Source organism: Ptiloglossa arizonensis, chromosome 3, assembly GCF_051014685.1.
Source record: "Ptiloglossa arizonensis isolate GNS036 chromosome 3, iyPtiAriz1_principal, whole genome shotgun sequence".
In the NCBI taxonomy this organism is placed as follows: Eukaryota; Metazoa; Arthropoda; class Insecta; order Hymenoptera; family Colletidae; genus Ptiloglossa; species Ptiloglossa arizonensis.
The window spans coordinates 16,582,912-16,609,642 of NC_135050.1; the positions used below are offsets into that span (position 1 = coordinate 16,582,912).

Sequence of the window (26,731 nt, forward strand, 5' to 3'; positions counted from 1 at the left end):
GTTTGCGGAAAAATCGATTTTAAAAATTCAACGAGCACACGTGCACGTAACTACGCCGGGTTTCGTCGAACGACGCTTTAAACGGTTGTTACGTTTGTTTATACGTATCCGATCGCGTTTGTTCGCGCGTGGATGACTTCGCAATTGGGTATGAGTCAATACAATACGAGATACCGACAAAAATATCGGGGAACCGAAGTCCACCCATCGACAATACGATGAGCACAGCTGTGCACACAGTAAAGAGGGACTAATTTCACCGATTTCTCGTTTAATTAATTAGTTTTCAGGTGAATCTCGTGTTTTATCGAGCCCTACCAATTACGATATCGTATGCGCATAAACAAACGCGATCGTATACGTGTAAACGTTCGTAACAATTCTCTAATTAAATGTCATTCGACAAATCGTGTTCTAATTAAGTACACGCGTGCTAGACAAACGTTCGATCTCGATCATTTCGAAAAGCAAGTCTCGTTCGAGCAAATTTTCTAGGCCAAATTTTCGACTCGTTTCTGCACAATGAATTGCCCCCTTCCTCAAAGATTGAAAATAATTTCTGGTCCTCAAAGTTCACGAGTAAACATTTCTTTCTTCCATCGATTTTTACATTCACGATTGTAAAAAAGATCGGGGATAATTTTTTCCTTCTCAAAGTTCACGAGTAAGTACTTCTTTCTCCCATCGATTTTTCCATCTACGATTGTAAACAGGGTCGAGGATAATTTTATCGTTCTCAAAGTTTGCGAGTAAACATTTCTTTCTCCCATCGATTTTTACATCCACGATTGTAAAAAGTGTTAAGAATAATTTTTTCCTTCTCAAAGTTCACAAATAAACATTTCTCTCTCCCATCGATTGTTCCATCCACAATTCTAAAAAGTGTTAAGAATAATTTTTTCCTTCTCAAAGTTCACAAATAAACATTTCTCTCTCCCATCGATTGTTCCATCTACAATCGTAAATAGTATGGAAAATAATTTCTCGTCCTTCAAAGTTCCCGAGTAAACATTTCTTCCTCCCATCGATTTTTACATCCACGATTGTAAAAAGTGTTAAGAATAATTTTTTCCTTCTCAAAGTTCACAAATAAACATTTCTCTCTCCCATCGATTGTTCCATCTACAATCGTAAATAGTATGGAAAATAATTTCTCGTCCTTCAAAGTTCACGAGTAAACATTTCTCTCTCCCATCGATTGTTCCATCCAGGATTGTAAAAAGTGTTAAGAATAATTTTTTCCTTCTCAAAGTTCGCAAATAAACATTTCTCTCTCCCATCGATTGTTCCATCCACAATTCTAAAAAGTGTTAAGAATAATTTTTTCCTTCTCAAAGTTCACAAATAAACATTTCTCTCTCCCATTGATTGTTCCATCCACGATCGTAAAAAGTATGTAAAACAATTTTTTATCCTTGAAAATCCACGAGCAAAAATTTCTTTCTCCGATCGGTCCCGACGATCAGTTTCGTCCAACGTCGCGAACCATTATACAAATGGCGGAGTTCCTCTCGCCGGCAATAATTCACCGCGGCGACTTCCTCGCATCTGCGCTCTCTCCTATCGAAACGAGACTCCGTGTCCCATGATCCAGCGATCCTACGATCCAATGGCCTCCGTACGGGCCCCACAGCCTCCAGATGTCACGGTCCCCGAATAGGAAACCCAGCTTTAATTCCACGCCGGACGCGACACGATCGTCGAGGGAAAACGGAAAAGTGGGTTTCGGGAAACGGCCGGGAAGTCGAAGATCTCGGCGAAGAACGGAGATTACTTATTTTACGTCGGTCAGCTTTCGCAGGAGGCGCGTGCCTGATCCAACCGTGTAGGATGGGGGACGCATTAGGCGGGAAAAATGAAACAGCGAGCGGAAAGCCGAAGGAGGATGAAAATTTGGGACAGCTGTTGACACACCGTGACCAGGAAACCCCCTTTGAAAAAATCATCGACCCTTGCGTGCTGGACGACTAATTTTAGAGGTTACCTGCGCGGACCGATACACACTGCCATTCTTTCCGCGAGAAAAATGGATTCCGTATGGGAAGCTAGTTAACACGATACGAAAACAATCGGGCACACAAATCGAATAAATTTGAGAACACTGAACCGTGGACCGTATTCTCCGAATCGTGACTATTTTTACAGTTTTTAAATATTCGTGGCCCGAGTAAATTATTTGGTTTCTCGGAAAGTCGTTTCGTTCTCCAAAATGGAGAATATATGATTTAATAAAACGTTTGTACACTTTAAAAAAGTCGTGTTTCATTTTTACCAAAAAAAACGAAACTTTCCGAACAACCTAATATTTTCTTAGTTTGATATTCGAAGGGTAAAGGGAAGAAGGTCTATTTTTCGTGTCTTTTCGTTTCGCGACACATTTTTTTTCGCGACGAATGGAACCACAGTACTATCGAATTGCGGTAATTGTAACGATTGAAACATCTGTACCGAAATATTGTCGTTGCAAAAAAGAAGACAATACTAGAAAGGAAGGGTAGTTTGAACTTCCAGATATAATTTACACGGAAAACAATCTACGAAAATTTCATAGTTTTAACAAAATATCGCGATTCTAGGACTCAACGATTTTACGAGACCTTGAACCGTAAATAACAAGTGAAAGATGTGAAATTGTTTTCTTCGTTTTACAATATTCCGTTACAATTAACATTCCATTGATCGTTCCTTTTGCAGTCTAATTATACGTTTAATTCATCGAACGTTGTTTCCATTTGCCTTTTCGCTAAAATATTAACATTCAATTTTCTCGATGAAACCATTTCGCGCAATTAATCGTTTGTTCACCCTTACACCTGGCTCGGAGTCCTATTTTCGTATCCTTGAAATATTTCGTTATTGCGAACGAAGTTGCGTTCGTGAACGATCTTCCCGCGTCCCGTTCGCAGGTAAAAAAACAGCCGAGATCCACGTCGAAGACACCGATTTAAATCTCGATAAAGGAACGAAGACGAACATCGAGCAAAGGTATGTAGGACAATACGCAGAAGCTGTTCGAGTGGCTCACGAGCAGGCAAGGAACGTGTGCTCTATACCTACGGCACGACAGATGTTTCCGATGAACGATGAGTCGGCCTAAGTAGGAGAAAATATTGATCCTGCTACTCCCGGACCGTTGGCATTAATTGCAACCTGGAATGCAACGTCGACAGATTCGAAAGATTACTCACGGGACGTAAAAACGAAGCTGTAGCTCGTTCTTGGCGAAAGCATTGGAAAAACGGTAACCGTTGCCTCGAACAAATCGTTGTTAACGAGACACGCGTATTAGGAACAAGTTAGGTAGGAAACAAGTTGGACGAGAGACCGGTTCGGTGAATTGATATTTCGTTTAAAATTTCATAACGTTCAAAGAATCAACCCTTCCGTAGTAACGATCCCTGCGACGGGGAACAATTATTTTCATTTCCCGAATCTTCGACAATACGATCGATTTATATTTTTTTTTATCATTTTCCGCGAATTCGTCGATTGTATTATATACACTTTCGAAGTCGAAAACTGCGTTCTTTAAAATTACAACGGTTTACAGGTTTCCAGAATCGCCTTGAAATTTTCCGATTTCCGGAGGAACACATTTCCGCTCGTAAATTGCGTTTTCACGGTGATAATGCTATTAATCGTCCGTTCGTGAGATACGAAATTCCGATCGGGAGTGAAACTAATATTTTCTTTTTTTTTCTTTTTACATTAGGAGCGATAAATATGAATTCCATTCGGATGCAATCTCTTCGTCTCTTCGGTATACAATAGAATTCCGATAATCCGGTGTATTCGTGATTATTCGTGTATACCTATAATGCGGTAAAAGGAATGAAAGTAATTTAAAAAATGACCGCGGTTGATACGGTGGTGCGATTTATCGAGAAAAATCAAATATAATATCTCGGAAAATAACGTAGATATTCAAGGTGGTCAAAGTTATCGGGTCATCCTGTAGAAAATTCGAAACGTATGAACTCCTGCGGTGGTCATTTCTTCGACAGTGTAAAATATCGTAAAGACAGTACAGTGTATTTGGAACACCAGTTTATTTCAAACGGAAGACAAGAATAAATGAAACGGCACAATATTCGTAGAGGTACTAATAAACATTTGCGTGTCAAACTCTCGAAAACGATGAAAATCAAAAAATGTTCGAAACTTTGGCCAAATTGAAAGAATTGCACAAAACAACGATTTTGTTACGAGTAATTTAGGACATCGATATTTCGATTTACCTTTGTTTTACAAAATTAAAAAAAAAGAAAACGAATAGATAAGAAAATCAATATTTCGTTTTCTGTTTTTTCTTTTTTTTTGTCTAGAAACATAATCAAATTATTTCTTTATTTTCTCTCAGGTAAATATCGAATTCAAGTCTTGAAATTTACTCGCACTGTTCACAGATGTAACTTCCGGAGTCACGACCAGCACACTCACAGTGTAACCGCATTTCACACGCGAAACACTTCACCCGTTCCTCTTCTCCTTTGTCTTCGCTGTAATTCATATTGCAGTTGAGCAAACACATTGCACGCGAGATCCTTCTCGGTAAGTATTCCTATCCAAAATCATGTTCATTTCCGGTATTAACTGCACGAGATTCTAACCTGAAACTTCACCTCTTCGTTTTGTATTTTCCAAACAACCCCGAATTGGTACGAGACTCTAAAATTGATTAAACATTCACTCGAAAATCTCCACATACATTAATCGCGACCGAAAACTTGTCGAAAAAGTGTTACTTTCTTCACATATTGGGTTGTTCGGAAAATCATTTCATTTTTTTCGTTGAAAATGAAACACAATTTTTTTAGAATGTACAAACGTTTTATTAAATTATATATTCTCCATTTTGGAAAACGAAACGACTTCCCGACCAACCCAATAGAATCATCCCCCGCGTACACTACGATTTACGAGTCACACTGTACACATCCTCTACCCGTACCTTTGCATCATGCTCCAACACTTGGCTCGCGGACTTTACCGATTTTCTATCACTCTTAGCTTCAGATCGTTCTTTCGAAGCTTCTTGTACCGTACGAAAGATCATCGTCTTGCTTATAAGAGAATATCCTAAATAGTAATCAAGAATTTTCCTTCGAGAGGCTGGAATTGCGTTCGGATCGATCGTCGTTGGCACTCTCGTTACAGGTGAGGATCCTTTATTATTATTCCGAGTCGTGCACCTCGATTGACTACGCAATCGCGAAATAGCCGACACAATGGTGGCAAGTAATCCGGCGTCACGACGTCGAGTGGAGGCACCTTGCGCCAAGGGGCGAAAGAGGGTGTCGCGTAGTCGCTGAAAAGTCAGTGAATTCGTCCAACGTAGTGGCCCCGAATGCGAGGGTGCAGGGGTTGGTTTAGGTGTACGATCGAATCGGGGGTCCTGCCGTTCCGGATAGCTAGCGCGTGCCCTCTTCAGTGGAGTAGCCTGGCTCTGAATTACCGCGGTACCCTATCGGAAAGGGGTTAAATGCTCTTTTCTTCCAGCGCCGAGGCGTTGACCACCCTCTGCGGTGGAAAATCAACCGAGGGTTAGGTGAAACGTTCGCGAGCGTCGACCGTGTCGTCGCGCTGTCACCGGCTCGCATTGAGTCCAGTTTACATATTTACCGACACGGCACAACCCCCACGACTCGGGTATACAAACAATTACGAAACTTCAGGAACACACGGGGAATATCCCGACAAATAACGCGTTATTTTGCTTTTGCTGCCCGGATTTACCCGGAGAGAGTAAAATCAACCACCGTGGGTCGGGTCGTTCCCCGTTTTCCTTTGGAAGCAAACGCGAACGTCTTCGAGAAACAACGGAGGACTGGGTTAGGCATTATTCGTTATACGTTATGTGTCATGCGTTATACGTTATACATTATATGTAATACGTTATTCGTTATATGTTATGCGTTATACGTGATACGTTACACATAATATATTATTCGTTATATGTTATGCGTTATACGTTATACGTTATACGTTATACGTTATACGTTATACGTTATACGTTATACGTTATACGTTATACGTTATACGTTATACGTTATACGTTATACGTTATACGTTATACATAATACGTTATTCGTTATATGTTATGCGTTATACGTTACACGTTATACATAATACGTTATTCGTTTTTCGTTATCCATTATATGTTATACGTTATACATAATACGTTATTCGTTATATGTTATACGTTATACGTAATACGTTACACATAATATATTATTCGTTATATGTTATGCATTATACGTTATACGTTATACATAATATGTTATTCGTTATGTTATGCGTCATACGTTACACGTTATACATAATACGTTATTCGTTATTCGTTATACGTTATGCGTCGCACGTTATTCGTTATACGTAATAAGTTATTCGTTATACGTTCTGCGTTATTAATTAGATGGTTGTTAAAATAGAATTGTACAATATAAATAATACATGTTAAGGGATAGCGTGAGAATGGAAATTGCGATCGCTTACCCCAAAAAATTATTGAACGAGACGTTTGTCGAAATTTTGCAACGATCGTATCATATTTCTCGGGGTTGCGAAGAAACGCGAGTGACGAATAATTATCGACTCTGATTAGTAATAAGTAACGGTGAAATAAATCGTTTGAAGAATTTTTAATTACGCGGGCTGTAACATAGAATTTTTAAATGTAAGTAATGTATTTTACGGTCTTGTGCGAAAGCACACATTGCAAACGTTTACCTTGGAAGCCATTGAACGAGATGTTTCTCGAAATTATGCAACGTTCGCATAATTTCTGAAGCTTGACACTCGTAATAGGGATAATTGCGAACGACGGTGCCAAGATTGGCGACTCTTCGATAAGAAACCAGAGAACGAGTAGTGGGGACAATCTTACGAGGAAGGTGCGTGCGATAAGAGCAAAGAATGCGTTCGAGTATCGAAGCTGTCCTCGAGCGATCAAGTGCCATCTAACGTTTCCTACTTCCTCTTCCACATACATACGGGACCCAACGGTTTATTCCGTTCCGTAAAAACGATATATCGTGTCCAGTTTAACGACAATTTTTCTCAATCCTCTGAAAACTCTCGATGCAATTTCACGATCGGTTCTCGTAATTTCACGATAAAGGAACCGGACGATCGGTCAAATGGAATACGAATTCGAAAGAAATTCAAACCAGGTTCACACGGGAACGGACGCACAATGAGAGGAGACGAGAGTTTCGGGATTATTCGTGTTCCGTCGTTCGAATTTTCCCCCAAAAAAAAGAATCCTCCGTGGTCCAGGTGAACATCCCCGACGCGACCGAGCGAAAAGGGCAAGGACACCGCTGGGATACAGAGATGGTGTTTCTATCCGTGTGTGTGCGTGCGTGTGTGCTCGCGCGCGTGAAGGGCGATTTTTCATTTCTCGATGCCACGGCACGCCGACAATAGACGCGTGTCACGATGTTGCAGCTGCTTTTGGCCACTGTGTGTATTTGTCCCGCGCACATGGCACACGGGACAACCACGTCGTGCGTGATCGTGTCTCGCGAGATCGTGAACCCCAGGGTTTTTCGCCACGATCGAATCGAAACCGTGAACGTTGCCCGGATCCTCGCAGGAAGCCACCGGTACGTTTCGTGTACGCGAAACCCGGGGACTTCGATGCCTTCGTGACTACGGAGATTTCGTTTCGCGAGACCCGCTCGGAAAACGCGAACCAGTTCGCGATAACAACAACCGTCAACGAACGATCGACCGAAACTCTGCAGGGGAATCTTTTCTCCGACCTCTTGACCGGTTTTGATCCCGTTGGCCCTGGCAGTTTCGACCACAGACGGGGCTATTCTCAGCTATTATGCCGGCTTTTATACAATCTCAGAGACAGAGATACCAAAACGATGCTACAGAAGTTTGCGTCGATGAATTCGATTCAGTCCTCGCCATTTTGTTTTCGTACGCGGGATTACTTTCATCCTCGAGTTTAAATACACTCTTATTCTTCTACGACACGGTTCATTATGGTTATTCTCAGTTGTTACTAGCTTAGATTTTGTACTATCTCAGTGACAGATATACTAAAACGATGGTACGGAAGTTTGCGTCAATGAATTCGAAGAATCCTATTCGTTCGATTCGTTCCTCGCCATTTTCTTTTCGTGCGCGGAAATACTTTCATCCTCGAGTTCAAATATTCTTCTATTCTCCTACAACACGGTTAATTATAGTTATTCTCAGCTGTTACTGGCCTAGATTTGGTACTATCTCAACGAAAGATATACTAAAATGATGATACATAAATTTACGTCGATGAATTCGAACACTCCTATTCGTTCGATTCGTTCCTCGCCATTTTGTTTTACTTTAGCCCCCAAGTTTTGTCCAAGTACACTCCAATCCTCCTACAACAAGGTCAATTATGGTTATTCTCAGGTACTACTAGCCTAGATTGTATACAATCTCAGTGACAGATATATTGAAACAACGATACAGAAGTTTACAACAATGAACTCAAAGACTCTTCTTCGTTCGATTCATTCCTCGCCATTTTGTTTTCGTGCGCTAAAATACTTCCATCATCAGGTTCTATCCAAGTGTACTTCAATTTTCTCATAACACAGTCAACTGCGACTACTCTCAACTATAATTATCTCAACTTTTGTACAATAAAATCCCGTATAATTATTTACACAATTGTAGACATTTTCAAGGAAACGAAAACCTAACGTTGCGAATTATTCTTGTTCATTGATCGAAAATCCCCATAATAAATCGAACGCTCGACAACAAAATTCGCTGGTGTCCATCGAAGTTAATCTTACCGGTTAAACGTCGAGCTGGTCGAAAATTTGAACACGTGCGATCCTTGCGTTTGGGTCGTAGTTTCGTGAAATTAATACCGGGTCATCGGAGCGTCCTTCGAGTACGAAGGAAATACACCGTCGCGACGCGCCGCGCCGGTTATTACGCTCCTTTCGAACTTATTAAATGATACTCGATCTTAATGAAGTTTGCGACCAGCTCGGGCAGCTGCCACTTCGCGACCCGTTCCGATCGATATTGGAAAGAATCCAAGGGCCGGATAAAATCTCTCGGTTGGATTTTGTCCTACGGCAAATATCGGGCCAGTTGAAGCTAAATGTCAGGTAGACGAGGAATCTCGGGAACGAGCCTCGCGTCAGGGTTTCTCCACACTGGATTTTTTCTCCGTAGGTATTGTCTCGTAAACCGTTCCAAACGTAACTAAAATTCGTTTCCTCTTGCCGGATCGTTTCAAGCTTCTTAACCTCTGCACATCGTTTCATTGATTTTCACTCACAACTGGACCTTACGGCGTTCTTCTCGCGTACAGTTGCATTGTTCGTCCAATTTCCCCGGTCAATATCCACTCGTTGCGAATAAAATAATTTTCTCAATTTTACTCGTAAAATTTACCTCCTCCTCCAAAAAAAGTACATTCGTCAATAGTAGATGTCCCTTCGAATACAAGTTCAACGTCTAAACCTTCTATTCGCAGTTAATCAATTGTTTCAGATACCTCGCTACAAGACTCTACAAATTGGTCGCGATTAAAACAATCTCAGAAACGTGTACCCGGCGATCGATCGTTACGGGATTCGACCTATCCAGAATAACTATTCTCTGAACGATCAATTACCAAACGACTCCTTCACTCTCGTATTTCTGTCTCCCTGCGAAGCAACAACCGCTAAGAGACGCAACGTTTTCAAACCTCTCCGGGAGGGTTCGCGCATACATCGAAGAAACTCGCGTGGACAGAAATTTCGTGAACCGTGCGACGAGGAAACGTCTCGCGCGGCTATTATCGTTGTTTCGTTTCACATTTTTCGCGCACGGTGGCATCCGGATGGAAACAAAACCGTTCTCCACGGTAGCGGGCTCCGTTCGAAACCTCCGCGTCTCCCGTGATCTCGGCGAGGTGACGGGACGCGCGTTAACGTTACGCTCGGCGAACGTACACGCTTTTGAGACGCGCGTGCATTTGTCACACGTCGAGAAGCACCGTCCCTAAATTTTCGTGGTGGGTCCTCAACCGTGGGCTCCGTTGGCTGAGAATCACTGATCGAGCGCAACAACGCACAATGCTCCGTAGACCACTGTAGGTACAGCCGGGGCGGTTCCCACCTACCTGGTCTCGATAAACTGATTTATTTCGACATCATTGTACCGCCGTAGTCGCATCTGTTCCGGCGAATTTCGTAGCCCGAGACGCGCTGGAAGAAGTCCTCCGTGGATTCCCCGATGCCCGTCGGCGAAACCCCCGACTATGAAATAGTCGGATATGAAATATACACCGCGCGATACGAACTTTCTCGACCCGGATTTTTGCCTCTTTTATTTCACCTGCATCGTCATCGTGCACGGCCATCATCCTTTATCACCGATCGTAACGTAAATAACAATAATTAGATTTCGTTTCTCGGTTTGCTCGGTATTCGTGGCTTTATCCTGCGAAACTGACGGGGAGGGAACGATTAATTAGGAATATATTTTCGATTGTATTTCGATTCGAGGAAAATGAGGTTGGATTCTGATGGGTGCTTTTTGAACCTGGTAGAGAAAAAGAAAAATAATTACCCACGAACAGTTCGTAGACGAGAAATTATAAGTTTCTTCTTGTCTTGCACGTGTGTCGATCGTTTACGTTTGTTTAAATCCGTTGATTCGTCTCGATGATCCGAGTATATAGTTTTTTTTTTTTTTTTTGGAGTAGGTTAGTTTTGCAGTGTCTCGTAGGTTGTTGGAAAAGTAATTTCGTTTTACAAAATGGAGAATGTACAATTTGATCAAATGTTTGTACACTCTAAAAGAATCGTGTTTCATTTTCACAAAAAAAGAAAACGAAACGAGTTTCCGAACAATCCAATAGTATTCTCGCGAAATGCATAGACGTCGAGTTAGGCGACCGTTTTCGTGCTCGTCTCAAGGAGCTCCTCGTTTTCACGGTGTTTATGTTTTGTTATCGATAAGAGTGAAACGTCGAGGGTGTATTTAGATCCAATCCCCGATACGCGCGAGCAATTGATAGCAAACATCGGGGAAGCTGCTATTGGCAACGATCTTGCCGATATTCGACGGTGATGCGACTGTTTCACCGCGCAGAGACTCACAGTGTGGTGATATTCAACAATTTCTCGAAATCGGTGTAAGAATAATTTCGAAGAAATAACGTAACGTTGAGAGTAACTCGAATGCATTCGATTACTCGTAGTTTATATCGCTCGGTTATTTCGTATCTCGAGAACGAAGACGAGTCGATCGACGATGTATATACAATGCTTTTTATTTATTTATTTATTTAACAAAGAAATAAACCCATTGATTTACAAAGTACGATAACCAAGATAACGAAGAACCGTAAATTTTGCATTTGAAAATGCTCTTTCTTTACAATGCTTTTTATTTATTTATTTATTCAACAAAGAAATAAATCCATTGATTTACAAAGTACGATAAACAAGATAACGAAGAACCGTAAATTTTGTAATTGAAAATGCTCTTTCTTTCTGTTAATCTATACACAAGGTACTTGAACTGACGTAAAACAACGTCGCGCTTCTGTAACATATTCAATCCAAAGCGTTACTTAATCTCAATATACGAAATTTTTGAGTAGAAATTAAACCGATGCTTGTATGCACTCGTGTGCATGTGCAAGCGCGAGTGTACGTTTCGTACGTCCAAGCGGTGTAATTAGAGTGCTTTCCTAACAGATGGCGGCATTGTTGTATCTGTTGCAGTTCGAAACGATCTCTCGTCTACAAGGACGGTGTTTCTCGGTTTGGTTTCGGTACACCTTGTACATCGAGCACTTGTTGGGACGCAGCAGGGTACGTCGGCGACGCTGGGCGTCGACATCGACTCGCGCACCGAGAAAACGAGCGATCCTCTCGCGGGACGAAGAACCCGGAGACGGTTGTCTCCCATCGTTCGACGAGAAGGCACCGGTACTGTGTCGTCGACCCTTCCTAGAAGAATCCGCATTAATTTCTATCCGCATAGGCCAACTATTGTTATGTTAATCGGCGACGGGGTGTGCTTACCGCCATCCACGAGCGTTTCGCGCCGCGCTCGTCTCCGTGGACTAGGTTTTTTCTTTTTCGATTAAACGCGTCCTCGGCGCACGCTCGCATGGGAAAATCAACCGCGAGGACTTTCCACACGGTACGAAACGTTTTTCCTTCTCTGTTTTTTTTTTTTTTTTTTTTTTTTTTTTTTTTCAAAGAGACCATTCAACGGGGAAGTTTACGCGGAGCCGCAAGTTCCAACCCTTTGACTTTCGAGCGGCGCACAGTTTCGCGTTATCTCCTCTCGAAGGGACGAGCCCGGTTAATTAAGCGTGTGACTCGCGTTATAATTACTGTCACGCGACAGGTTTATCGGTCAGATGAAGATTAAACGATTCTTGTAAGTGAAACGTTTCCACGCGGGAGGGAAGGAAGACACACGGAGCTGGATTTATGAAAACTCGTGCGTCCCACGAGACTCGCGATTCGTCGTTCTCGGTCCCGGTTTCGATCGTCCTACGATTTCACGAGACATCGATCGAGATCGCGATCGATGGATCTGCGTAACGCGTGTACACGAGAAGGAAGAAACACGAACGATGCGGGAAGTTTCGAATGTACATTCGATCGGTCGAAAAATTGCCAGTCGAAGAATAACGGGGAAACAGTTTCCACGAATCGTGGAAACATTGCACGAATATGGACGTCGAAAAAACGTGGATAGAAATTGGAATAAATATTTATTAGGATTACAGTCGGATTGGTGAAACAATGTACTCGGGGGATGAAAGAAGCACGTCGATAAGAAAATTGCACTGATTTGTAATTTTTTCGATCGTGGAACCGTTCTACGTAAACATGGATCCATAATTGTGTACCCAAGTACACGAAAACGAAGAAACACGGACGATTAGGGAAATTTCTAAATTCTAATACAAACGACACGTTCGATGAAAAATTGTACGAATCGTGGAAACATTCTATGGATAAACACGACAAACATTGCGATTAAGAATTGGAATATTTATCAGAATGATCGTCCTGTGAGTGATTCACTCATTGTATAAAAGGATAAAAAGAGTTGCATGGATTTGCAAAGAAAAGTCGAGATCGTCTACAATTGTACTTCGAAACTATACATTGTAAACGCGACAAACATTGCGATTAAGAATTGGAATATTTATCAGAATGATCGTCCGGTGGGTAATTCATTTATTGCATAGAAGGATGAAAGGAATATGCGAATAAAAAGAATTGCATGGATTTGCAAAAAAAAATCGAGATCGTCTACAATTGTACCTCGAAACTATACATTGTAAACGCGACAAACATTGCGATTAAGAATTGGAATATTTATCAGAATGATCGTCCGGTGGTTGATTCACTCATTGCATAAAAGGATGAAAAGAATTGCATAGATTTGCAAGGAAAAGTCGAGATCGTCTACAACTGTACTTCGAAACTGTACATTGTGATCGTAAATCCATGGTTAACCCGTTACACAACGATTTCCGTAATCCGTGCAAAAAATTTTTTGGCTTTCTCACTTCGATTCGATGACCCGTGCGTAAAGAATCGCGTTCAACCCGACGTTTCTGTATGCGTTCGAGTCAAACGACATCTGTCTTAACAGGCGGGTCTAAAAATCCCTGAATATACCCGCACCCATTGCCAGTCACGGGGGTATTTGTTAAAAAAAAAAGTCAGCCCGTATCCGCGGTCTGTTCCGCGTCGTCACCTTGGATAAACATCCAACTGCTCGGTAGCGGATAGAGGAGGATACCCTCATGAGCCACTTAGGGACAGCGTCTTCCGATCCTTCGATGTACCTACATAGGTACTCGATACGTCTTCGTCGCGATTATTGGAAAACACAGCTACGAGAGGACCGAGTCTACCTTTATACGTAATTCGAGATCCTCTTCAGTTTCATTACTTCGAGCGTGTCCTCGCTCGTTACAAGTACGCGAACTGCTCGAATATAAACGTTAACGTAGTACGTCGTCCACACTCGTGCTAACGGAATCGATGCATCGAGGAACGCCGCAAGATCGGTGATTTTCGAACGTACCCGAAACGATGTGTAAAATGCATTAAAGTACGCGTCGCGATCGAGAACGGTACACAAGAAGTACCCTGTGAAAACTGTTTTATTTAAATGTCAAATAAACGATCTAAAGAACAGTGCAAGTTCGAGATCATTGACTTGCAAATATTCCCGAAATTGAGTGCAAAGTACTCAATAGTACGCGTCGCGATCGAGAACGGTGCAAAAGAAGTACTTTGTAAAAGTTGTTCTTTCAAATACCAAATAAACGATTTAAAGAACAGTGGAAGTTCGAGATCAGTGACTTGCAAATATTGCCGAAATTGAGTGCAAAGTACTCAATAGTACGCGTCGCAATCGAGAACGGTGCACAAGAAGTACCCCGTGATTGTACATTCGATCCTTGGGGTTCAACGATGGCAAAACGCTATGTTTTTCAAATATCTCAAAATGTGATTTTCAGACTTGTAAGGAATCTCCGATTCGTTCGGTAAACTGCGAAATGGATGGCGCGGTTGTCTCCGTTCGAACGTTAATCGACGATCGACTCTATCGTTCGAGTTTGATCGCGATCCCTAAAACGGAAGACGACGAAACGCGAAACGGTCGGGTTTCGATGGTAAACGGTACGGTTACCCGAAATCGATCTCGAGGCGTACGTTTTCCCAGGGAAGGTTTCGCGCGTCGCGCGAACGACGTGTTTCTCGTGGAATTAGAGTTCAATTTGCGAGCCACCGAGTTTCTTTTCCGGGACTCGTAAAAAAAACTCGTAAAACGTGGCTTTGGTTCCCCCGTTGCCTCCAGCTCGTACCGACCAATCCGCGGCCCGAGATACGACGTTCCTCCACGGTTTCCCCCTTCGTTGTCGCTAACGATTTATTTCGACGAGCCTCTCGGATTCGATATCAACGACTTTTCGGGCCCAGAGGCGAGCTCCAACCCTTCCCCGTGGTTCCCTGTCTGTCACTCGGCTCCGAAATCACAGAGGTAAGGAAGCGTTACGGGCGACACGCGCGGCAAACGGTGCGTCCTTTTTGCCCGCTTTGTGTCGTCGGGCGTTCCTACCGAAATTTGGGTTACCGAACCTGATTAACCCTTCGCACGGGGATTGTGAACAGGACCTGCTCGACCGTAAAGAATCGACGCGTCGATGGTCAACGGGATTGCACGCGCGTTTCCCGTGTCACGGCAAAAGAAGCAATTCGAATTTAATGGAAACGAACGATACGATCGCGGAAGCTTCCGCAGAGAAATAGCTAATAAATCTGGTAACATTTTTCACCGATCCGGAGAGTCGTTAGGTCGAAATTGTACACGTTTCGTTCGTTGAAACGACCGTGCGAAGAAACGCGACGATCGATCCTCTTTGCGAATTTCATTTCATCGACAATTATAACGAGAATTTATTTTTCTACTCGTGAAGTACGATTCGACGATGAACCGAAACTGAACACTCTTGGAAGATTTCGCATTAATGTTTCTTAAACGTCTCAAACTTTCCACCGTGTCCGTACGTGTGCAGCTCGTTAAAAAATTGTATAGGAATATGCGCGTAAATTAAAATCATGGCTTTTTCGCGCGTTGCACCCGTCGTCTCGGTGTATCCGTGCTCGTTATAATCGAGTTCGACCGTATATACGCATTCATGAATTAATTAAAAGCTACTAGTTGTCCCCGTCGGAAAACATCGCGTGCAAATCCCGTAAAATTTCCGCAGCCTAGTTAACAGGGAGGGATCTTTCCTCGCGGGCTCTCCCGATCGGTCGTATCGCGCAACAGAGGGTCGAGTACGATTACGTCGAAAGAAGAGAAAAAAAAAAAAAGAAAAAAAAACAGAGAGAAAGAAGAAAAAAAGAAGAGATTGTTACAGGATTTTCTATCCCGTGGAACGAGGCTTGCGCAATCGCGAGCTACTCGAAGAAACGAAGAACGTTGCGAGCAAACCGCGAAGCGAAAAAGAAGAAACCGAAGAAGAAGGCGAAAGCTTCGCTTTCGGTCGAAGCAGGTTCGCAGCATCCCCTTGTTGCTTAGGCATCGCGCGAGGGGGTTGCAGCCCGACGGAGCGCGCATGCGCGTACTCTCCGCGTCGCCCCGCCGTCGCGCGATCGTTCCCCCCACCCCAGAAACGCATCGAAATCTTTCGTACTCCGTCTTGTACTCGGTCAACTAACTCGCTTACCTCTCCCTCGTTCGTTCTCTTTTTCTCCCTCCTTCGCCGTCTCGCTCGTTTGTTCTCGCGCAGACAGAAGGTAGGGGGAGGGAGAGAGGGAGCGAGAGACGTACACGAGCGTACGCTCGAGTTCCCCTTTCCCTTTCCCTTTCCCTTTCCGCCGATGGTCCTGGGTATATCCTGGGTTCCCGCCATGACGAACGGGATGACACCCGAGTATTGCCGAACGGGCCCGAACCGCGACCGACGGCCGAAACGCGGGCAGCTGCGACTCCGGACGGACAAAGAATACTCTTGGAGCATACAGTCACCGCGCGGCGAGCACACTCACCACGGGGCAGTCCGCCGAACCAAAGGTACAGTGTTTTGATGCGTCGTCGGAGCCGGCCGACGTCTGGTCGCGGCACGTTTCTCGGTCTCGCCAGGATACGGAGTGCACGGTGAAGTTCGAACGTGCATGGGAGCGAGAGGATAAGAAAGAAAGCGCGTGCGAGCGAGTGAATCGGTGGGAGAAAAAAAAAAAATAACGGGAGAGAGAGAGAGAAAGAGTGAGCGAAAGAGAGCGAGAGCGCGAGAAGGGAACGGGGGCGCTTGTGTGCGTGCGTGCGTGCGTGCGTGCGTGCGTGCATGCGTGCGTGCGTGCGTGCATGCGTGCATGCGTGCGTGCGTGCGTGAGTAGGAACACGAATATTCGAGGTACGTCGACGCCGGGCTCTAGGTGAATTTCTCGATCGACGCGCGAGAGAGAATAATTCGTGACCGGTGCGGCAAAAGGGAAGGACGTTTTTTAGGCCCCTTCACCCCGTGCACACGTGTTTTGTCCGGCGTGGTACGCTCCGGGCTGGTGTCAGGAAGGACGGACAGCGGGGTGACCGGTGTATATGTACAGGCACGGTGCGACGAAACGGGAAAACAGTGGGGAAAAGGAGCGAAAGCTCGCGGTGAAAGCCAATCGACGGTACGGAATACGGGGAGACGGAAGACCGACGGAGACAGTGTCGAACCGTTCCCACGACGAGAGTTCGTTCGTTCGTCGCGCGTCGATACCGGTGATCGTGGACGAACGTTCGTTTTTGGCGCCCCCGTCGTCGACGTGCCGGCGACCGATCGAAGAAAAATTTGGAATGTAACGCCGGCAGGGCAGAACAACGGCAACGGTAGTGGCTGGCTGCGTGGCTGCGTGGCTGCGAGCAACGACAGCGGCAACGGCAGCGACGGCGACAGGGCGACCGGACGGGTGGAGTGTGCAGCAAGAGGGAGAGAGCGCGCGCGGCGGAGGATCACTCTCGCTTTCGTTCGGCTCTCGCTCTCTATCTTTCCTTCTCTCCCCTGCCCGTCTATCCCTCCCACTCTTTCTGCTTCTCTCCTTTCTCCCTTGCTCGACGCGACTGGTAGGGGAACGGAGAGGGAAAGGGAAAACACGAAGGAGAGCGAGAGAGCGCCGGTGGAAGAGAAGCGTCGCGCGGAAGACAGAGCCGGAGCGTGCGCCAGCCCGTGCGACAAAGAGAGAAACACCTCGACCGAACGAAGAAACCGGGAAGGAGAAGGGTAAGTGCGTGAGCCAGTAAACGTTTCCGTGGATGTTCGATGTGGACGATACGAATCCGTTGGTAAAACGATGCGTTCCAATCGCTTCGACGAGATGTCCCGTTATCGTTATCGTTGCCCTCCTCGTCGTTCTTCTTCTTCTTCTTGTTCTTGTTGTTCTTGTTGTTGTTGTTGTTGTTGTTGTTGTTGTTGTTGTTGTTCTTGTGTTGTTGTTGTTGTCGTCGTTGACACCGTTCTCGGACCGTATCGCGAGCGAGACGTGCACGCTGTCGAGGATTCAGGATACGCGCGCGTTCTTGGCTAAAAAAAAAAGCACCGCGAAACGACACGGACGAACGACAGAAGCGCGTGTCCAGACGTAAATCCCCTTCTCCCTGAAAATGACCATGCGGAAGTTCCTACCCGCGGCACGTTTCCGTCATCCTGGCCTCCTTGCTACGTCCGCCGATCATCACCACCGCCAACGCCATCGGCACCACCTCTACCACAATCTCACCACCACCACCACCACCATCGTCGCAACCACCACCACCGCCACCACCACCACCACCACCACCATCACCACCACCACCACCACCACCACCACCACCACCACCACCACCACCACCACCACCACCACCACCACCACCACCACCACCACCACCACCACCACCATCATCACCACCACCACCACCACCAGCAGCACCACTACCACCGTTGCCACCACTACCATTGCCGTCAACGCCTCCTGCTAGCCGGCGGCGATGCACGGTAGTGTCCTCGAGCACGGCGTGCACGCATCGTGCTGCGAATGTTTCACGAGTCTCGCGCGGTGCGTCCGACAAAAACGCGTTGTGTCGTCGTGAGACGAGTGACGGGCCAAAGTGCATCCCTTCGAGATTCCCGGTGTTTTCGAGGCTCGGCTCAGACGCTTCGTCGACGCCGCGCGTAGTGTATGGGAAACAGGTTCTTAACGCTCATTCTCTTCTATACCGTGCTCCGATAAAACGTACACGTATAATACGGTAAAACGTTCGAGATCCTTTTATTTTGTTTTTCGCCTCGATTGCGCGTGAAACCTAGCCTAGCCTGGCCTGGCCGGGTAGAACGAACGACGCTTTGGTAAACACCATTATCGACTACGGAGTGTGCCCGATTCGTCGTCGAAGGTGTAGACGAGGATAGTTCGGTGTCGGGCACGGGCAGTGGTGAACGAAAAAACTGTTTTTCCTGGGTGGTCGTGAAGGAAAGAGAGAAAGAAAGAGAGAGAACGAGAGAGTGAGAGAGAGAAAGAGAGAGAGAGAACCAAAACGGGGAAAACGAGCAAACGAAAACCGTGCCGTGGAGATGTACGGCACGGATCCGCGTTTCACTTTTGTGCTCCGTACGTGTGTTTCGATTCTCTCGCGAGGTGCATCGTTCTAACCGCGTGGTGCGGCACGCTCCGCCGAAATTTCGATCGTTCCCCGTCGAAATTCACCGCACACTCCGAGTGCCATCGGAAGTGGGATATTGTGCGGCCACGGATCGAGTACACCGCGAGGATGAACCACGACCGATTCGACCGTGATGTATATGCGTATATACGTATACGTGTGCGTGTGTATATATATATACATATACCATATATATAAACACACATACGTGTGTACGGTACAAAGAGAAAAAAAAAAATGCTACCCGGTAATGACGTGCAATTTGCAGTTTACGCGATAATAATCGACGCGTACACACGCGATCGGCTTCGGGGTTCGTTAAGGGTCGCCTTTAACGGCGCGCCGAATTAGATCCGTCCATTGGACGCGAACGATCAATTTCCACGAGCGGACCGCGCCGGTTTCTACGACGTTAACGTCGATACGGCGATATTCGACGTCGCGGTTTTCGTCCGGTCGTCCGTTCGTTCGTTCGTTCTTTCGTTCGTTGGTTCGTTCGTTGGTTCTTTCGTTCGTTCGTTCGTTGATTCGTTCGTTGATTCGTTCGTTTATTCCTTCGTTTATTCCTTCGTTCGTTGATTCTTTCGTTGGTTCTTTCGTCGATCCGTCGCGAAGCGAGTTCGTCGTCGAGGAATTAACGCGCGTTTCGAACGCACGGAATGCAAAATCTTCGGGCGTTCTCTGTTTCGCCGTCGCGAACGCGATCAATTCTCCTTTCTCTTTCGCTCTATTCCTGTCTCGTTCCTTTTTTCCTCGGTTCCCTTTCCTGTGGGTGTTCCTTCTTTTTTGTGTCGGCGAGCCGCGCTAGGGGGATGGGGCGGGCGGAAAGGAGGCGCTGGGGGGGGGGGGGGAGGCGGGTTGCGGGGAGGGGGCGAATTTCGGCCTACTCGCTCCACGAAACGGCGGAACGGATCGGAACGGACAAGGAACCAACGTCGTGGACCGCGAGAACAACGGGCGCCAAGAGATTTACGGGCACGCACAGTATCCCTTTTACCCGTTCCATGGATACGTTTCCTTCTTTTTCTCTCCCCGCTGTTCCCCGGCTCCTCCTCGGTTCTGCTCGGTCATAGCTGTCGAAATCGTGCGCGGGTTTCGCCGCTACGATCGAAAGGGTTGCCAACGAAGTTGGCCGCGAATCGTTCCGCGAGGAACTCGGTGCCGAGCTCGCGAACCTACGCGAAGTTTTTCGCTCGGAACGTTCGAGAAACGGCCGTTTGTTTTGCACGCGTACCGAAACGGGGACCAACGTTTTTATCGTGTATTTTTCTCGCCGACGGTTATTGATAAATGTATTATTAGCCGTCCCGGCACCACGGAATCTCTATTAGACCGGGTAATCTATTTCGTTTCTCTCGACACGTTCCACTCGACGATCCACGTCGTGGGAAACAAAGTGGACCGCGCACGAATTCGCGTGGTTTCGTTTCGCGAGCAATCGCCGCGATAACGCCGTTCGGCGATGCGTTCGTTCGACGTGTACCGATGCCCGGTTCCGCGCGCTCTACGTACGCGCCGAACGTTTTTTTTTTTTATTTTTTTCCTTTTCTTCTCTTCTCTTTCTTTCTCTCTCGTTCTCTCTTCGTCGAACGTTACGAAAGTTACGCGAGATCCCGTCCGGCGGGGATGCCGAAAAACGAATCCCTCGGTCTAACGGGTGAGAGGCAAAAACGGAGGAAACAACGTTCGGGCAGCGTCGAAGCGGAGGTTCCGAGCGACGCCGATAAAGAAACGGAATATACGATGCACGCGGGGCCCCGTGCACTGCGAGCGAACACCTGTCCGACGTAGGAACAGGTATCGACGCGAACGTTTCCAACGATCCGTTCCGATCGGCCGGGGCGGCGCGTGTATTATTTTTCTTTTTTTTTTTCTTCCATTCCGGTGCGCCCTTTTTCGAAGCCCGCTGCGTGGGCTGTCGGACGTCGTTGCGCGCATTAATCCGTGGTTTAGCGAACCAATTTAAATATCAGCGGCGCGCTCGACGCAATTTTATATCATTTCCGATATCATGTGCTTGTGTGGGTGGGTTTAACAGTGCGCCCGCCCCCCTTTTCCCCCACCAAGCGTCCCGCCACCTCGACGGACCGTTACGCACCTCGACACGAGGATACACGCCGCGCCGCGTCGCCTCGCCTCGTCTCGCCTCGCCTTCTATCGTCTCGAATCGCGCTGCGCCGACGACGGTTTTCGTTGCGCGGTTTTTTCGCAGCCGTTGTCCTCGTCCTCGTCCTCGTCCTCGTCGTCGTTGTCGTCGTCCTCGTTGTCGACCCCGCGATCCTCCCGAATCCCTTTCGTTGGTCGATGTCGCGTGCGACGATCGGCCGATACGCGAACCCGCGTAACGTCGTCACGACGTACTTGCGGTATATCTCGTGAAAGTACACCCGCGCATGCGCAACACCGCGCGCCTCCGTGCCCGCGCACGTGCGTGCGTGTGCATATACAGCACCGGCCGCGTACAGGGTGGGACGGTAATCGTGGCACACCGGGGGGGCGATTTTACGACAAGAAACGAGTCGAAATCGGGGAACAGTTTCGCGTTACCGCGGCTTCGTTCGACCGGGAGAACGATTCTCGAAACACCGTCGCGATTACGCGATCAACGATTCGACGAGTAAACCGCGACGTTGCATACCCGGATCGATGTTGTTCGTATCGTTGATCCCTCGTTGGACCTCGCGCGCTCCCGATCGTTGTTTCTTCGGGGGTGAGTTTAGAGAAAATTTCGCGAGCGAGCGTTGGCGAAAACTTATGCCAGAGTTTCGAGGAATCGAATCTTGGAAAATTTCCCTAGCGTGTACATTCCCGTCGCGAAATATTTTCCAAGAGAAATTCGACCTCGATGTTGATCCTTCCGTTCGTCGACGCTCGTATCCGGAAAGTTTAGTTCAAAGAGAAGTATTGTTTTCTCTGGTCGTCGAGATCAACGTACCACCCTGTAGATTGGTAGCGGGGTTAAGCATCGACTAAAGTCCCAAGCGCTCTTTATTGTCTCGTTTCTGATCTCGCGGGACCTTGAACATCATCGGGCTATCGTTGAGTTCGCTCTGACACGCTTTCGTACGAGAAAAGCCGCGTTTTTTCCGTCAACTCCGAAGAAACGAACGCGATATCGCCTTGGCATTTTTTCGATACACGTGGAGAGATTTCCCTCTACCGTTCTCGTTCGTTACGTTTCTCGCGCGTCGGTAACGGCTCCGGTGGGAATGAATTGTGTCAGAGTCGTGCATCCGAAAAGAAGAGACTTTTAACGAGGATTCTTCCCGTGCTCTTATTCTCGTCGGGACAACTCTGGAGCGTTCCCCGCTCGACGTTCGACGACGAACGTATTTTTTCGCGCGAGAATGTATTCCCCGATTGTGTTCGAGTACCCGTTCCCCCTAGCGACGTAGCGAATTATTAATTTTATCGGGTCGTTCGGAAAGTCGTTTCGTTTTTCTTTTTTTTTCTCGGTGAAAATGAAACGCGATATTTTTAGAGTCTATAAACACTTTATCGAATTACACATTCTCCTTTTTATAAAACGAAACGACTTTCCGAACGAGCCGATATTTTCATCGGTTCGACGTAAACGTTTCGCGACCGATCTCCATCCTCGAACGCGAGGTCTCTCCGCACCTAAAAATATACGTGTACGAAGTGGTCGACGAAACGCGAAACGTACTAGTTCCGCGTGGTCTTCGTTTTCGACCGAACAAAGAAGCAGAAAAAGGAAAGAAACGGGTGCCGAAAGTTCGATCGCCGATATCAATTTCCGAGCCTTGTTCTTTTTCGCGTACGTGCACGCCCTCGTAAGTTCTCGATCGGAGAAAGTGGCCCGCGCGATCGTACGCGTCGAACGGGCCTGGTTTAGGAGAAAAACGCAGCCCAATAATTACGACGAACGCCCTGTACATGGCCGACAGTGTTCTCGCGCGGCAGACCAGCTGTGGTCCGCTTTACGAGGCTCCGCGAACGCGTAGCATACACGGGCGCTCGTTCGTTCGTTCGTTGGTTCGTTCGTTCGTTAGTTCGTTCGTTCGCTCGTGGTGTTCTCGGGTACGTTCGCCGCGGCCCTCGTTCGGTGTGTAGGTGCGCGAGAGCGAGACCGAGTGCGAGAGCGAGTGCGCGAATCGGTGCGCACTCGAGTGCGTTTGTCTGTCGGACGAACACCGGTGCGCGCAGTGCCGTAAAAGCGTCGCGTCGACTCGGCCGATACGGGCCGCGTCCCGTTCAAGCGATTTCGACGCCGATACCGCAGCAACAAGTGAGAGAGCCGACGACCGGCTCGCGTTCATGGGAAACGGTCCTCGACGCGCGGTAACAGAGACCAACCAACCAACGAACGAACGAACGAACGAACGAACGAACTGTTCATGCGCGAATTTCGGTGCAGGTTTTCTTGCGCTCCGAGTCGCGGGCGCGCGCGAAAAGAAAAAAAGAAACCGACGACAGAGGGAGCCAACCACGGGGCGAAACCGAACGTCGAACCGGTTCGGCCGTCGTCCCCTCTGCACCCTCGTCTTGGGAAACGTTTGTTGACGAATCGCGCGCGGATCGATAATCGGTCGGAACGGTGGCTCGTAACGGTGTCTCGACAGCGAACGCACTCGCATCAAAGAGAGGTTATCAATGGCGTAGTATGCGTGGCCGTAGCTTTCAGCGGATGAATAAGTTATAGTCGGCGACGATGCTATAGCAATCGGCAGCTACAAAAACAGTATTGTTATGACTCGAGTAAGTGGATGACGTCGCTTATCACGGCCTCTTTCTTCGCTATTTATCGATACTTAACGCGGGTGTAAATACCGGCTTTTACGATCCTACGGTGCTTCGTACGGGTTTCTTTTTCTTTTTTCTCTTTTTTGTGTTTTTTTTTATTTTCTCTTCTCTTCCACCGCGCGGAGAGGAATCGAGCTGGTGGATTCCCTCGATTTTCGGTAACCACGGATCGCTCGTTTATTTAACGCCGCGTATTCGCTCGTATTCGGTGCAACGTTTCGCCTCGGTCTTCGCCCCAATATTTATCCCCGTTCCGATCCAGATAAACGTCCCTCCCCTCGCTTCGATCCCCGCGCGAGAATCTTATCGCGAACCCGCGCCTCGCGTCCCGGCTCCGGGACCCTCGATCCACCCCGATGGATCCACCCCGTGGCAGTAAATCTCCTCGAAGCCGCGTCTCGCCGAAATACGAAACTTTACATCGACGCGCTCGTTCCGTGATTCGTGGCTCTCGAACATCCCGACGCTGCTCGGCTGGTGTTCTCCTCGTTCCAACGTTTCGAATCGTTTCTTACCCTTATCTACGACACTATTTACGGTCACCTCGAATCTTACATTTCCCCGGCTCTCGAAACCCAATTTTCCGATCTACTCGATCCTCCATGATCCGTTTGGTCGTTTCACGGTACGGTTCGATCGCGCGTGCACACGTTGCACGTTTACGTAGCGTCTCTCGATCTCGTCGAGCGCGAGCGAACAACGGAACGCTCGCTTTAACAACGATCGGGCAGAAAAGTGCGACTGGGATCGTAACCTCGTCGTTTTCCTTTTCCCAATGTACCGTTGGTAGGTTCCAATGGTAACCGATTTTTCTTCGAGTTGCGTTTCGAATTTTCGTATTCGGTTCGTTCCACTCTCTCTCTCTATTCTCGTCCCTCCCGCTCGGTCGAAACACGGGGTTCGTGAAACCGAACGCATCTTCGATTTTTCTATCTCGCTTCGATTCTACTCTATTTTTAGTCGATGCTCGAACTTCGAGTCGGGAGTTTTCGTGTCGTTGGTATCTACGATCGTGGGTCCTCGCCGTCTCGTTGCGCGGTGATCTCGCAGCTTTATCGAATCTGATCGTTCTCCGGGGTTTCCGGTCGTTGGTTGGCGACGGTTTCAGCGATAGGTCGTACGGTTTCGAGTCGGTAGGATCGGGGTCGTTGCCGCGTCGAACGTATCGATTCGAGATGGCGCGTATCGGTGATCGGTAATCGCGTCGCGCGTATTTGGTTGGATCGCGGTCGATCGAGGCGCAGGGCGCCGCGTTGAGCGTACACGCGGTTGCCGGCATGCGCTCGGACGAGCGCGTGCATTCGTGCGCGCGCGTGTACGGATCGGTTCGCGTTGCGCGTGTGCGTGGGACCTTGAATCAAGCAGCCTTTGTCGCGAGAGTCGAGCGGGCGCGGGTGCGCGCGCTCGCCACCACGAGGTCGGCGAAAGTGTACCCGGAGCTTTTTTGCTCGGAGCCGCCGCGAGAGAGGAGAGCTCCTTTTTTTTTCTTCTCTTTTCTTTTTTCTTTCTTTCTTTCTTTCTTTCGTTTTTTTTTTCTTTTTCTTTTTCTTTTTTTTTTTTCGTTTTGTTTTCTCTCTCCCGCTCTCCTCTTCGCGTTTCCTTTTTTCGAGGTAGCGAACGGGCACCGGCACCGAGCACCACCACCACCACCACCACCACCGCCATTTTTGCCTCGCCAGTACCGCCGGAATTAGCGCGGCCGCGCACCGTCGCGAAAAACAGGCCTTATCGCGGATTTACGCCTGCGGAAACGAAGATAAGCGGAACCGGGTCCGAATAATAATCGTCCACCCGCTGACTCGGGCCAATTTTTTCCCGGTTCGTTGGCTCGCCCCAACCGGAACGAAAACCGGAATGAAACGAACGGTTCCTATTTCTTTCCTGTCGATAGATTTCCATACGGTGGGGCTGTTCAACGATGGAAACGATACGCGTGCACGATCGAGCATCGACCGATTCGACGCGATACCGTACCGTCGATCGTGCACCGTCTCTATGTTCGCGGCTAGAGAAAAATACTCGCGTTACGCGCTACTCGAAATATTCGGTCAGCTTTTTTTTCAATACTTTTAGCGCGCGATAGAGGGTACGCGCGTATATTGCGTTGCACCGATTGCTGTTAGCGAACGGGTTCGGAACAAAGGTGTGCGCGATACTTTTTCAAGGAAATTTCAAATATCAACGACACTGTGAACGAACAAAGACCAGCTTTCCATTTTGCGCGTAACGTTCGGAATGTTCCGTTGGGTTCTTTTTTTTATTTCCACACAGTCGAGGGTGTATTCGGTATTAAGTGGATTTTAGCGAGTATCAGAGCGAGTACTAGGTTGTTCGTATGTTTTTTCGCTTTTTCTATCGTGAAAGAAAATACTGTGACGATTGAACTTTGAACGACTGTACGCGAAACTTCAACTTTGAACAACTGTACGTGAAACTTTAATTTTGAACAACTGTTAGTGAAACTTTAATTTTGAACAACTGTACGTGAAACTTTAATTTTAAACAACTGTAAATGAAACTTCAACTTTGAACAACTGTACGTGAAACTTCAACTTTGAACTGTACGTGAAACTTCACACTGTGAACCGTGAACGTGAAACTTCACACACGTTCGTCAAACGGTAGTACCATCTTTAGAGAAACCAAACGACGAATCTGATAGTTCAATTTTTCATCCGATAGTTGAATTTTTCATCCGATAGTTCAATTTTTCATCCGATAGTTCGATTTCTCATCGAGCGACGAAACTTATCGATCAACGTATCAAGTGCCCGGTAGATAA

General features: G+C 47.1%; 1 protein-coding gene across 4 annotated transcripts in view; it reads left to right on the forward strand.

Moving 5' to 3' along the window:
* Tet (tet methylcytosine dioxygenase-like) overlaps positions 1-26,731 on the forward strand; it is a 278,954-nt gene that overhangs the window by 22,404 nt on the left and 229,819 nt on the right. The window contains exon 1 of one of the 4 annotated variants that reach the window (XM_076307865.1): positions 16,461-16,578. The exons of 1 other annotated variant lie outside the window; for it this stretch is intronic. The gene's annotated coding sequence lies outside the window, so the exon portion shown is untranslated. Of the gene's footprint in view, positions 1-16,460; positions 16,579-18,516; positions 18,716-23,368; positions 23,905-26,731 lie in introns of those variants that run through there. 2 more of the 4 variants (XM_076307863.1, XM_076307864.1) reach the window with 2 other exon arrangements.